The 13,951-nt window shown below is 41.3% G+C and overlaps 1 long non-coding RNA gene across 1 annotated transcript in view; it reads left to right on the top strand.

The window, feature by feature from the left end:
* The window catches only part of LOC132382513 (uncharacterized), an 87,986-nt gene that overhangs the window by 73,309 nt on the left and 726 nt on the right, over nt 1-13,951 (top strand). The gene's annotated exons all lie outside the window — the stretch shown is intronic.

Genomic DNA, 13,951 nt, shown 5'->3' with positions numbered 1-13,951 from the left:
CTTTTAAGAGACTCTGGACAGGTATATGGAGCTCAGAAAAATAGAGGGCTATAGGTAAGTCTAGTAATTTCTAAGGTAAGGACATGTTGGGCACAGCTTTGTGGGCCGAAGATCCTGTATTGTGCTGTAGGTTTTCTGTGTTTCTACGTTTCTATGTTATGTGCCATGTCTAAGACATGGGCAATAATGGTCTTTCCAGGACCATGGTTGTTCTTAGCAAATTTTTCTACAGAAGTAGTTAACCATTGCCTTCTTCTAGGCAGTGACCAGATTGGTGACCTCTACCATTATCAATACTCTTCAGAGATTCTCTGCCTGGCATCAGTGGTCACATAATCAGGACTTGTGATATGCACCAGCTGCTCATAACAACCATCCACCACCTGCTCCCATGGCTTCAAATGACCTTGATCGGGGGGCTAAGCAGGTGCTACACCTTGCTCAAGGGTGACCCGCGGGCTAGTGCAGGGAAGAAGTGCCTTACACTTCTTTTGGTAATGTGCCTTACATTTCCTTTACACTTCCACCCCACCACCGTAGATGGAATAGATGATGAGAAACTTTTCATCTCAGCGGAGTTATCCATGACTTAAGAATAGAGGTTTAAGGCAAGGAATTGGGGGTTTAGAAATTACCTGATGAATATTTTTTTCATCCCAAAGATGGATGAAATGAGGTGGTGTTGGCGGTGAGCACTCTCACATTTAGGGAGTATTTAGCTAAGCTCTTGAAACACCAGGCAGAGAAGGCTAAATGGGATTGGCAAAGAAAGGTTTTTGATGACCAGCACAAACATGGTGGTCAAAGGGTCTCCTTTTGTGCTGTATGGCTTGATGGGTTACAAACCTAGGCAGTCTTTCCTGTGTCAAATTACGTCCAGCAGAGAAAATCAAAAACCTCTGAAATAAAAGCATAAGCAATGAAGACTCTTGGTAAGTTAGGCAGTATATATGGAAGAGAAGCAGTTATCTCTTTGGGTCAGCCTTACTTATGACTTCAAACCCATCAATTTGGTTGATTCTCAGTTCCCCTAGGGGCAGGGAGTCCTAGATATCCTGGCGGAGATGCTACATTTCTGATGAGAGTCTTTGAGCACATCGTTGAATCTTTTCCTCGGTCTCCCTATAAACTTTACATGTAAAGAGGGCAGAGTGTTGTTACATGGTCCATTGTTTGATCAGGATTACCACAGTCACATTCTGCAAAATTCCTAAAACTCTATTTGTGTTACTGCAGCGACTGTGTCCAGCTCATTTCCAAGAACATTTGATGTCTTTTTCATAGAATATGACTGTGACTCATGATTTCTCTGAAGCTAGGAGCAGGAGTCCTGATCATGTTGCTTCTTTCTCACTGAGAGCTCAACTTCAGTCCCTAACATTGCCCTTCCCAGCACAACCAAGACCTGACAATGAAGTGTTTCTGATTTGCTTGACTTAGTAGCAACAGGGCACTGCAACAGGATTCAATAGGTACATTTAAAGTCAGAGAAATGTATACAATTTACATCCTGAAATTCTTTGCACTCATCCTCCCTGACATAAAATCTGGAACCAGTTCTTGGATTTTCCTGCCGGTTGCAGTTGTTTCATAAGGAAGGAGATGTATCGAGGAAATCCATGTGACAAGCTAACAAGCAGAATGGTACATATACAGGAGAAAGACTGACAGTAAGATTGTTAATGTGGAATTCACAGAGCTTCGCTCTCCCCTCGAAGATATGAGTTGCTAACTATGAGTCAGCAGCATGCCTGGTTTGGGTTCAGATTACAGGCAAGATCTCAGAGCTGTGGAATGATCAGATAGCCATACCAGATATAGCTCTCCCAATTATAGTCTACCACTCAGGGGCCAATGTGCAGAATGCCCTGCCAGGCTAAGGTCGGCCATTCAAGCCAAACACATCGAGGAAAGTCCTTAGAACCTAAGAACAATGTGCTTGGCATCAAATTATTCACTAATGGGAAGGAACCCTCCCCCACTGCCACCCAGTCGAGACCACTATATTTTTACTCATAGGTTTATGTATTCTGGGAGGCTGGATATGGTGGACAATTATTTTGACAATTCCCTCTCTTCTGTAGTCAGTGTGGGTAGAGAGGATTGATCCAGCAAATACCTGATTCCATTTTGTCAGTACAGGGTATTCATAATGAGTACCAGCCCACTGTCAGTTTATTATCTGCAACTTCTATAACCTCCTCCCATTATCTAGCATTTAAGGGTCAATTTTAAAAACAGTTCTTGAGATAAAAAATACCAAGGAATTGAACTGTCAGGTATTTATTATTCATATCAGTGGTAATAGTTGTCTGTCAACCACCACGCACAACTCCACCCTACTTTCAGTGGGGCAACAATAGTAATTATTGATATTGGTGTGGCAACAACAATGCACACGTCATCAGCAAGACTAAGGAATTGATCGTAGACTTAAAGGAGAACGTAATGCCAGTCCTCACAAAGGAGGTCAACAGCAGGATGGATGAACAGCTCCAAGTTCCTGAGTCCAACATATTGATGCAGTCACAAAGAAGGAATGCTTGCGGCTGCAGTTCGTTTGGAGTTTGTGGAGATTTGACTGCCTCTTGCAAATCCCTACAGGTGTATGAAGCACAGACGGCATTCTGATTGGCTGCACTGCGTCCTGGCACGGAGGTTCCAATGCACAGCATTGAAGGAGGCTGCAAAGAGCCCAGCTCAATCATGGGCACAATGCTTCCCACCATCAAGGACATCTTCAAGAAACAGTGCCTAAAGAAGGCAGTATCCATGACTAAGCAACCCCCTTTTCTCATTATTTCCAATAGGGTGGAAATACAGGAGCCTGAAGACCCACACCCAATGAGATAGTGACAGCTTCTCCCCTCCACCCTCAGATTTCTGAATGGTCCATGAACAATGAACACTATCTTGTTTTTCCCTATTTTGCATTATTTTTCTTTTTTTTAATTTATGGTAATTTTTATGTCTTTACACTACTACAAAAGTGCAACAAACTTCACATCGTATACTGTAAGTTAGGGATAATAAACTTGATTCTAATATTCCTTCACAAGCAGCATCCCAAATTGGAAAGAGCTCCGATTACAGTCAGCACTGGAATCTGAGGGTGACTGAGCTGGCAGACACCACTGCACTTGCTTAAGTGTTGCTTCAAACCCCTCAGTCAACAGAACAAAAAGTTCACTCCACAATTAGATTTTAATTTTTGTGCCAAAGACCTCAGCTAAGCAGTTCTAGAGTCATAGAAAGGTCAACATGGGCACAGGCTGTTTCCTCCACCGCATCCATCTTGGTATTAACCACCCTTTTGCTCCAGTCCTATCCTAGCCCATTTTATTCTCCTCACATTTCTCCATCTTGCCCCTCACCCCCACCCCAGGAAGTATAACTCACTCACACAAGGGGCAACTTACAGTGGCCAATTAACCTACCAATCAGCATGTCTCAGGATGTGGGAGGAAAGCCATGAGGTCAAAGGGAGGACATGCAAACTCAGAGGTTAGGATCATATCTGAGTCGCTGGAGTTGGTTGTCAGTGGTTCTAAGAGACCTGTTGCTGTGACGCCCTTTGTTATTTGGTCTCAGTTAAGTTTGATACATGACAACTGTATCCATAATCATCTTTTTTATTGAGTATTAGAGGCTCTTCCGGGGTATCTTTGCAAAACAAACACTGATTCAAGAACTAACAAGACCATGTTATAACCTTTGTATTTACCCTGTACATTTGCTCAGTTGAGGTACCTTGGTAACTATTTTTGCACATTCAGTGGTTTCTCCACCCATCTCCAACCTCAACCTAAGAACATGACCATGAACCCTATCTATTCAAGATAATCACTGCTTAAAGGAGCACAACTTTCTGATAGTGTCTTGTTAAATTCTTGCTGGGTCCACATGCAGAAAGACATTTGGATTCTTGCAGTTTATGGATTCATGCAGATTATGGTGACAGCACATCAATGTAATATGTGCAATTAGCCTTGGTTGTATCCAGGACATCTTCAAGGAGCGATGCCTCAAAAAGGCAACATCCATCATTAAGGACCCCATCACCCAGGTCATGCCTTGTTCTCATTGCTACCATCAGGAAGGAGATACAGAAGCCTGAAGGCACACACTCAGTGATTCAGGAAAAGCTTCTTCTCCTCTGCCATCAGATTTCTGAATGGACATTGAACCCATGAACACTACCTCACTACTTTTATATTTCTATTTTTGCACTACTTACTTTAATTATTTTATATTACATATACTTACTGTAATTTGTGTTTGCTCTTTCTATTATTATGTGTTGCAGTGTACTTCTGTACAAAGAACACAAATTTTACGTCATATGCTGGTGATATTAAACCTGATTCCAATTCTGAGGATCTGCTGCAAAAGGCAAGATATATGAATGCTGGAAAATATGAACAGGAATTGCTGGAAGTACACAGCAGAGAAAATAAGAGCTGTAAAGTTATACAGTAAATAATGTTAACATTTCGCAGCAATGATGAGGCACCTGAACGACTCTGATCAGTTGTGAAGGGCCATGGACAGGAGGTACGATACCACGATGCTGCCTGACCTTTCCGAGAGCATTCAGCAGAATGCTGGGGTCTATCCTGCATTTTACTAGAACGCAGATCATTGAACAGTTCAGCACGGGAACAGGCCTATTGGCCCATGATATTGTGACAAACTAATTAAACTAGGAATTTAACACCTATAAGCTAGTCCCTTCCATCTTCACTGCTTTCATTTGCCTTCTGTTCACAGCCCGCCATTTATACACCAGGGCCCTGCGCAAAAAAGGAGATAATGGATCCTGTCAGGTGTTTCCCAAGCAGACCAAGCAGAATTCTTCACCATTAGAGCTTACAATCAAGTGATAAGACTTAGAATTGTCATTCCAGGACAGCTCAGTGGGAGGAAAGACGGCCTCACCTCCCGCCTTCCTACTATAAATACCCATTTGCAAGGGATTATGCCTGCAGGTTCCAGTCCATTGGCCATCACCTTCCATTGCTACTCACCAGCCAGGTTGCATCTGACCATAATGGAAAGACTACCGCGGAAATTTGATTGGCTGGACCTCGAGACTTGGATGCACTGAAAAAATAAGCCACCCTATCTCCCAATACAACATTTGCCTTGTGGCATCCGGCTTGACCTTCCCTCCTTTCCAGTAGAGGTCTTCTGGTGGCAGCCTGACGTGAGGAGGGTGTCAGAGTCCTCTCGACCCCAGGCTGATGTGTTAAATGATTCTTCTCATTTGCTTGGTGTGTGATGGTTTGTAGGAGGTTCAGAGGGAATTTGATTGTTAAGTAGAAGGGTATCATGGGCATCTGGTGATAGAAGGTTAGTGGGAAATAACTGAGTGAGTGCGATTGATTGCATTTTGCTTAGAGTTGTCATATATTCAATGGGCTGAATGCTTCCCATCTATGTCATGACAATATGAAGTGCATTCAGCCCAGTACATGCAGATAAAGCCCTCGCAACCACTGAGCACATCTACATGAAACACTGTTGTAGGAAAGTAGCATCCATCATCGGAGATCCTCACCACCCAGGCCACGCTCTTTTCTCACTGCTGCCATCAGGCAGAAGGTACATGAGTCTCAGGACTCGCACCACTAGGTTTAAGAACAATAACTACCCCTTCAATCATCTGGCCCTTGAACAAAAAGGGATAACTATACCTACTTGCCCATCCATTGTGGTACTGCTACAACCAAGGTCTGCTCTTTAGGGACTCTTTATCCGGTTATTTCGTGTTCTCATTATTTATTTGCATTTGCAGAGTTTGATGTCTTCTGCACACTACTTGATCTTTCACTGATCCTGCTATAGTTATTATTTTATAAATTTGCTGGGTATGACCGCAATAAAATGAATCTCAGGGTTGTATACGTAGACATATATGTACTGTGATAATAAAATTTACTTTGAACTTTGAAAATTAATAGGCAGAGAAAGAAGATATCTTTATAAGTAAAAATATTATACAGTGTTCTTCACGACATGACATTTCCTTTGTGACAGAGACACAGGAGGCTGCTCTTGCTGGAATCTGCATTAGCAAACAAAGTACTGGAGAAGCTCAGGGGGCTGAGCAGCATCTGCAGAGAAAAGGAATTGTCGATGTTTTGTGTCGACTCCCTGTTGGCTGAACAGAGAATATAACGACATCTTATTTGAACAGTCAGAACATATTGATGAGCTTCATATTCAGTGCACTGCTCTTTGAAGTCAAGTCATTATCTTTGGTTATTGTGATAAATGTGGTGTGTGGTTTGGGCACAGCTGAAATGCCAGAGAATGGGCAACAATTGCTCTCAGTTGGATTTGTTAAACGTGCAAGTCAGAGACCTGAATTTTGAGGCAAAGTACAATGTGATGCTGCTCATATATGTTGAGATTGCCACTACTGGCTGGGAATAAATTCCTAGCTACCAGTAAGGTGTTCATTTTGTTTCATCAAGTTGATGGCATTTAATGTATTTTAGCAAATTGCTATTAGCTGCGGATTTGGGAATAAAGTGGGGCAAGCACATGGGTGAAAGGTACATACGCTTCTTTTAGCTACTGTCATCTCGTTAATGTTGCTGATTTAATTCATTTGTATTGATTGCATTGACCACTTTCTTCCTGGTACACTGGGCTAGCTTACTTTCAGCTCTGGTGACTCTCAGGATTTGTTTCAGAGACTCGGGTATGTTATGCCAATTCCTGGGGTTCCAGGGATTCTGGAACAAGCTCTGAATCATTAGAAATGAAAGTCCATCCAAGAACAACCCGTGTGCCTAGCTGCACATGTGCCTAATTGAAGTCTGTGTCTTGGACAATCTCAAGATCTGGCTACTAGCAATGCAAAAGAAGACAGAACTTGATGAAAGTGAAGGACCATTAAGGCAAATATAATTCATTTGGTACAAAACATGTACACACCCCGCCCTCAGCACTGGGGAAAACTTAATTTTACTGAACATTTGTTTTGACTTCCCTTACTTCTGCCAGGTGGAGGTGGTTGGTGTAACAATTGGAGACTGGATTGGCTTCTGTCTGAAGATGATGAGATGAGTGGAGATGGTGATGGAGCACAGGAATGAGATAGATCGACTGGTTAAGTGGAGTCACAACAACAACCTTGCAGAACAATTCCACATTCAACATCAGCAAGACCAAGGAATTGATTGTGATCTACAGGAAGGGGAAGTCAGGAGAACATTTACTAATCCTCATTGAAGGATCAGTGGTAGAAAGGGTGAGCAGCTTCAAGTTCTTGGGTGTCAACATCTCCGAGGATCAACCTTAGGCCCAACGCACTGATGAAATCATTAAGAAGGCGTGTTTGGTATGAAACCATAGACCCTTGCAAATTTCTACAGATGTACACTGGAGGGCTTTCTGGCTAGTTACATCGCAGCTAATGCGCAGGGTTGCAAGAGGCTGCAGAGGGTGGTAAACCAGTTCCACCAAGGAGACAATCCTCTCTGCCGTCAAGATATATTCAAAAAGTTCTTCCTCTCTGCCATCGGATTTCTGAATGACCCGTGAGCCCATGATGGCCAATTTGCTACTCCTCTCTCACACTCCTTGTTTCTTTTTGTAACTTATAGCAATTTTTTTTATGTCTTGCACTATACTGACGCCTCAAAACAAATTTCATGACACATGTCAGCAATAAGAAACCCAATTCTGATTCTGATTCATGCAGCTTCAAGTCTAGAGATTGGATATCTGCGAGCACCATTAGAATCTCTCAACTTCCCTATCTGAAGCATTCGGTGTCGTGCCACACCACACACTTTTGAAGGTCCTGTAGATAGTATGTCTTCTGAAATTTGGTGATTGATAATTGGGTTAATATTGTAACAGGTACTGAAGTGCGGGGTGAAAAACTTTGTTTTGCATGCCACCCAATCAGTTCATTTCACCACTTCAGTGCATTGAGGTAGCTCAAGGGATAAGCAATAACAGAATGGAGGATATAGTGTTATATATACAGGGTAAATACCATGCAGGCAATATAGTGCATGGGTCATGACCTGGTAGATTGTGAGGTCAATAGTCCATCTTGACTTTATATATTCAGTATATAATATTGAAAGTTTTATAACTGCTGCATAGAATAACAATATTAAAGCAATTCCTCTGCACGAGATTCTCAATTTCATTTCAAATATAATGAAAGTATAATCCCAGGGATCAAACATTGGAATGTGTGGATATTCACTTCTGAAATTTGCTCAGTTCTGCATTTAAACTTGATGTTCAACATCTTAAAAACTGAAGTATAGAGTTGCTGGTTTCCTTATTCCCATGCCAACTTTATGTATTTCCAGTCTATGGTTATATCTTTAAGCACTGAACATAATTGCTGTAATTATGCTGCAATTATCTTAATGATAAAATTTCCCCTGGCGGAGTCACAAGTCCAGCTTAGTTTCACTCCTGTATATCTGCTGTGAATCTGCTTATTCACAGTGCAACCTTTAATGAACATACTTCATGAGAAAGCTTTGAGAAATATGATGAAGATGACCATGTGGTGTTAAAGTCAGCAACTTAATTACACTGAAATTCTAAACTCCAATAAGCTCCTCATTGGACTTTGGATCTGGCACCATTCTGCACTACTGTGTTAAATAAAACTCTGGAGTATTTAGGCTGTTCCTTCAAGTTCAAGTGCACATGAAATACAATGTGATGGACAAGGTTCTCAGAAATCTGTTAATCTGTTGGTTATAATTAACCCTTCAAGGTGGGTTGAACTCTTTCTGACAAAAACAGATGCTAAACTGCGGTTGAATGTGTTGAAGCGTTGAGTGTGGCCCTTTGCAATTCCAATGATGAGGCAGACTTCAAATGTTAATCTGACTTTTCTTAACCTGGGGGGTAATAAACTTGTGGGACTTTGCGCCACTTTTGGGCCTTGGAGAAGAAGATCAGCATCAACAAGTTTGCTTTTAAAAGCCTTGAATGACTGGAATGCTGAGGTTTCTCCAAATCTAACACAGCTGTTGAAACTTTTCACAGAACAGCACTCTGTGCTTGAAAAACAGATCTCGGTCATTTCTGTAAAAGTCAGCCTACTCTATTAAAGCTGGGGTGTGTGTCAGCTTCTCCGGATGAATCAGTCTGTGATATTTAAGTTACTCTCAGATCTTTAGCAATTTAGATAAGACAGTGCTGAAGCTTGAAGCTGCAGGGTAAAATCTATGACCAAACATTTACCTGCCTGCCCTAATGTCTCATTCTATTGTAAAGGTTCACTTTATGACTGAAAGATATGCCTACAGGAAAAATGTCAATAAACTTGAAAGAGTGCGGAGAAAAATTACAAAGATGTTGCTGGGACTAGAGGACCTGAGTAATAAGGAAAGGTTGAATAAATTAAGACTTTATTCCCTGGAGCAGAGGAGATTGAAAGGAGATCTTACAGAGCTACACAAAAATTATGCAGGGTACAGGTGAATTCCTGCAGGCTTTCTCCGCTCAGGTTGGGTGAAAATAGAACAATTGGAAAATAACTTATTGTAGAGGATGAAAGGTGAACCACTTAACGGGAATCTGAGGAGCAATTTTTTCACTCCGAGAGGGGTGGGCATGTGGAACGAGCTACCAGCAGAAGTGGTAGATGTGGGCTCAGTTGTAACATTTAAGAGAAGTTTGGATAGATTCATGGGTGAGTGGGGTATGGAGGGCTATGGTCTGGGTGTAAGAACTGTAGGTGGGACTAAGTAGAAGACCAGGTCAACACAGATTAGATGGACCAAACAGTCTTTTTCTAAGCTGTAGTGCTCTATGACTGGTTGCACGTCTGGGAAGTAGCTTGACACATGTTGCCATTCTAAAACTCTGTATCAGAGCTCACTTCCTAAGTGAAGAGTGAGGTTTAGCAGTGAAAGCCCTTCAGATAGACTGGTCCAAACCACCGAGAGTTCATTGGTACTGTTCAGCAACTGCCATTTTTACCATAGCTATTTAGGATTACATGAAGCCACCGAACAGTGTGACTTACTGTCATCATAAAATTCTTTTGACACAAAACCATGCCGTTCAGCAAGCAGCGGGAGAAAAAGCTGTTTAGACAGTTTGGTCCATTTCCACTTTCTACCACTGTAGGTTATCACTGTTCTGTTCTCCAGATAGATGGACTTGCAAGTATATTCAAGATTGATTGATTGATTGATATGTAGATACTTTTCTCTGTTTTGCATTCCTGGGACTTGATCAAACATTTTGCTAATGTTCATGCTGACTTTATTAAAACTGCTGCTTTTTCATTTCCCCTTATTATTCCCTCAATAATTTCAATTGTTAGATAAGACACTTTATGAACAGATTCACACTGGCCGTGTCGGATTAACCAGTATTGCTGCTTTATGCAGTAATTCAGAATGTTTTCCATTAGTTTGCCCAACACGAACATTAGTACAAACCGTTCTATAAATTACTTAATCTATCACATTATTCCCTTTTATGAATTGGTGCCTTCCAGTCCTCCAATACCCACCATACTCAAACAATAGTTGGCATGATTGGGAAGTGTAATATACTGTTTTCCTCCCTCGAGGGCATGGGAGATCCCTAAAACAAGGCTAGTATATGCCCATCTGTTTGTTGGGATCAAAAATAAAGATATTTCTACTTAACATAACCCTCAAATTCAAAGTGTACGTGGGAAACTTGCATTATTTTTGATCGCAGCACATAGATGAACATCTCCAAATAGTAATTTTGTGATAAAGGTCAAGCCGCATCTTATCGACTGAACCTGAACAAGAAGTAAAATGCAGAAATATGCTTGTGGTGCCCTTGCATTGTAGGAAGAGAAAAGAGTTTGTCATTATTCTCATTGCTAACAAGTTAACTGTTCACAGAGTAGTGATATTTCAGAGCGAACCTGGCAAAATCTGATCCCTCCAATACTCCCTCATTCAATTCTTTATGGAGCTGTCAGTATCATCTTGAGCTGGACTCCTGTTTTTATAACAATGATTGAAAAAAAACCATCAAAATATGTTGAAATCAAGTGCCATTATGGAACCTGATGAAGGATCTCCAGTCTGAAACATTGACAGAGGTACTGTTTGACCTGTTGAATTCCAACACTTTTCTGTCTACGTAGACCATAGAACATTACCACATGGAAATAGATCCACAATGTCTGTGCTGGATTAAACTACTTCTCCTCTGCCTGTACATGATCCATGCGGCGCCATCTATTTCTTGCATTCTCATCCGTCTGTCTCACGGCCTCTTAAATACCATTATTGTATGTGCTTTCCTCCCCCCACCCCACCCCCCCCAGCAGCCTGTTCCAAACACCCACCACTCTCTATGTAAAAAATCTTGCCCACACATTTCCTTTAAACTTTCACCTTTTCAACTTTAATGCATGTCCCTGATTTTGATTCTGAGTTAATATTTCTACCCTGACTGTCTACCCACCTATGCCTCTCTCTATCTTATAATTTTTATTTTGGATTTACAGCATTTGCAGTTTTTTATATAACATGATGTCTGACAAACTGCTAATACAATCTTACATTGATAATTAAAAATTGATAGTTTACTGATTGGTTATTACGTCGAAGGTTATGGTGGGAAGTCAATTTTATGGGGTTGGGTGGGATCCAGGATCAGCCATGGTGGAATAGTGGAGCAGACTCAATGCTCCTATGTCTTATGGTCTTATGATCTTACATGAAGTAAGGAATTAAAATAAGACTCCTTTGAATGTTTCCAAGTATCCTGAAGTACTTTGTCTGGGTTTTGTTGGTTAGTAGAGCTTGAGTGGTTGATGTAGTTGGCTTTCTGTTGCTTCAACCCTTACCTTTCAACCTTGCCTCAACTTTAAGTGAAGAATAAGGATGTGGTATACAGATCTATGAAGTGAGGTGGAGAGAAATGTATTAAATGTGGCCATCACCCTGAATGTGTGTAATTGTATAAAGCAGTACATTGATTGGGGTACAAACATATAAAGTGTCACTATTCACTAAGAAGCTATCTTGTCACTGTGTTTTGTGTATGGGTCAGACCATTTTTCCTGTATAACATCCCATTAAGTTGGACTGTGCTCCACCACCTGCCCATCATGGATGACTCAGTGCAAGAGAACCCCTTTGACCGCAAGTCAGTCAGGCCATGGTTTGCTCAGAATGCCTTCAAGGCTTTGCAGAGGAAGAGAATGACGTGTCACATTGGGTGGTTCTCCAAGCAGATTATTAAAAACATCTGGCAGAATGCCTCTGCTCTCAATCTTGTCTGGCTCTTAGTGAGAAGGAATCCTCCATGTCAGATTTTTCATGCTTAGGCAGAGTTTCAAAACAACCCTTCACTGTCTCAAGGTGACTGCTGTGTGGTTGAGTCATAGTGTATCTAGTTTTGGAAAGTGCATTTGACAGAGGGCTGGGAAAAAGATGCGATGTCCTTTGTCAAGGTTCAACCCAAAAAGCTGCATAACCCAGGACCTGCTCTCAGGGATGAGTATTGGACCAAACATCAACTGTTTTGTAAAATACTCAGCTTGGTGAAAGGCATCCTCTAGTCTGCCTGAATCTTGATGGTCTTCCACTGCAAGGGCCCGAATATTGCAGACTGGCATGTTCTCAATGTCTGACCCTCAGTGTCCCTGTCATCACTGCTAAACTCCAATATCCAAATTCCTTATGCTTCATTCCACAAAATCCCCACTTCTCACCTCTCTCCTCTCTCAAGGTGCTCCTAATCCGTCCCTCTTTGGACCAAATATTTGCACACCTACTCTAATACTTAAATGTGGCTTGGCTCCAATGTTTTGTTTGATAACATTCCTATGACTCACCTCGGGATGTTTTGCTATGATAAAAGTGTCTATATAAATACGTTGACACTGGTGCTGACAAATGCTCAATATGAATAGGACCATTACATCACTGAACTTTACTAAGGAGAGAACCATCAGCTTCTTCCCATGATGTATTCATGTACATTTTTACCCGTACAGATTGCTATCAAGCTTTGCTGTATCTTATGTACTGAATGCAATGAGAGAGCATTCTGGGTCATTGACCTGCAAGCAAAATAAACAGCGCACATTTGTTCCTCTCCTCTCCATCTCTCATGTGTATTATTCACGGCCACAAATGTAACACTTCCCACATGAATGTTCTGGCAGTTTGGAAGAATTCACTTTGGTGAAGGTCACAGGATATGGCGTTGATTATATCTATGCCATCCAAAAGTGAATGTTAAATCAGTCTTTCTTTTATTGGAGTATAAAAGTTGCATTGTTTGCTGGGTAACCAAAATTATGTAGTCAGCTTTGTATTTACTATTTGCTATGTATGTATCCAATTTAGTAGGAGAATGAAATCTCTATATTGTCTCTGTACTATTGAGCACATCAGTAACTTAAGAATGTAGCCAAATAAGAAGATAATGGTGTGTTAATGAGAGACTAGCTAAGAGATAACTGTGGCCAGGGATGAGGTAACACATGGCCCAAAAAGTAGATTAGAACATGATTAAGTTAATGGGTAGAAACAATAATGGAAAGTCGGGAACTGATGTACTGGTGATACCCAACTGTAGACACTGTAGACCAATTGGATATGCTGATGCAACTAAACCAGGAGATTGCTATAAAAAATGCTATGTACAAGGATCGGTGGGCAATCAGCGACTAGCTCACTGACTGTCTCAGCTTTGATTTGCAAATTAAAGTTTAACACTTCTTGAAGAATCTTCTGCATCTCCTGGTCATTTGTGGGGCACAAGAAACCACGACTCTTTCTAGCTCTTGGTCAATAGGTTCACAAGAATGATACCAGGAATGAAAGGGTTAACATGTGCAGAGCACTTGATCTCATTGAAACGTATTGAATACTGAAAGGTCTAGATAGGGTGGATGTAGAGAAGATGTTTCATATGGTGGGGGAGTCTAGGACCAGAGAGCACAGCC

Source organism: Hypanus sabinus, chromosome 28 (genome assembly GCF_030144855.1).
Source record: "Hypanus sabinus isolate sHypSab1 chromosome 28, sHypSab1.hap1, whole genome shotgun sequence".
Taxonomy (NCBI): domain Eukaryota; kingdom Metazoa; phylum Chordata; class Chondrichthyes; order Myliobatiformes; family Dasyatidae; genus Hypanus; species Hypanus sabinus.
Note: the sequence above shows the minus strand (reverse complement) of the source record. Positions and strands in the feature narration are given on the sequence as shown.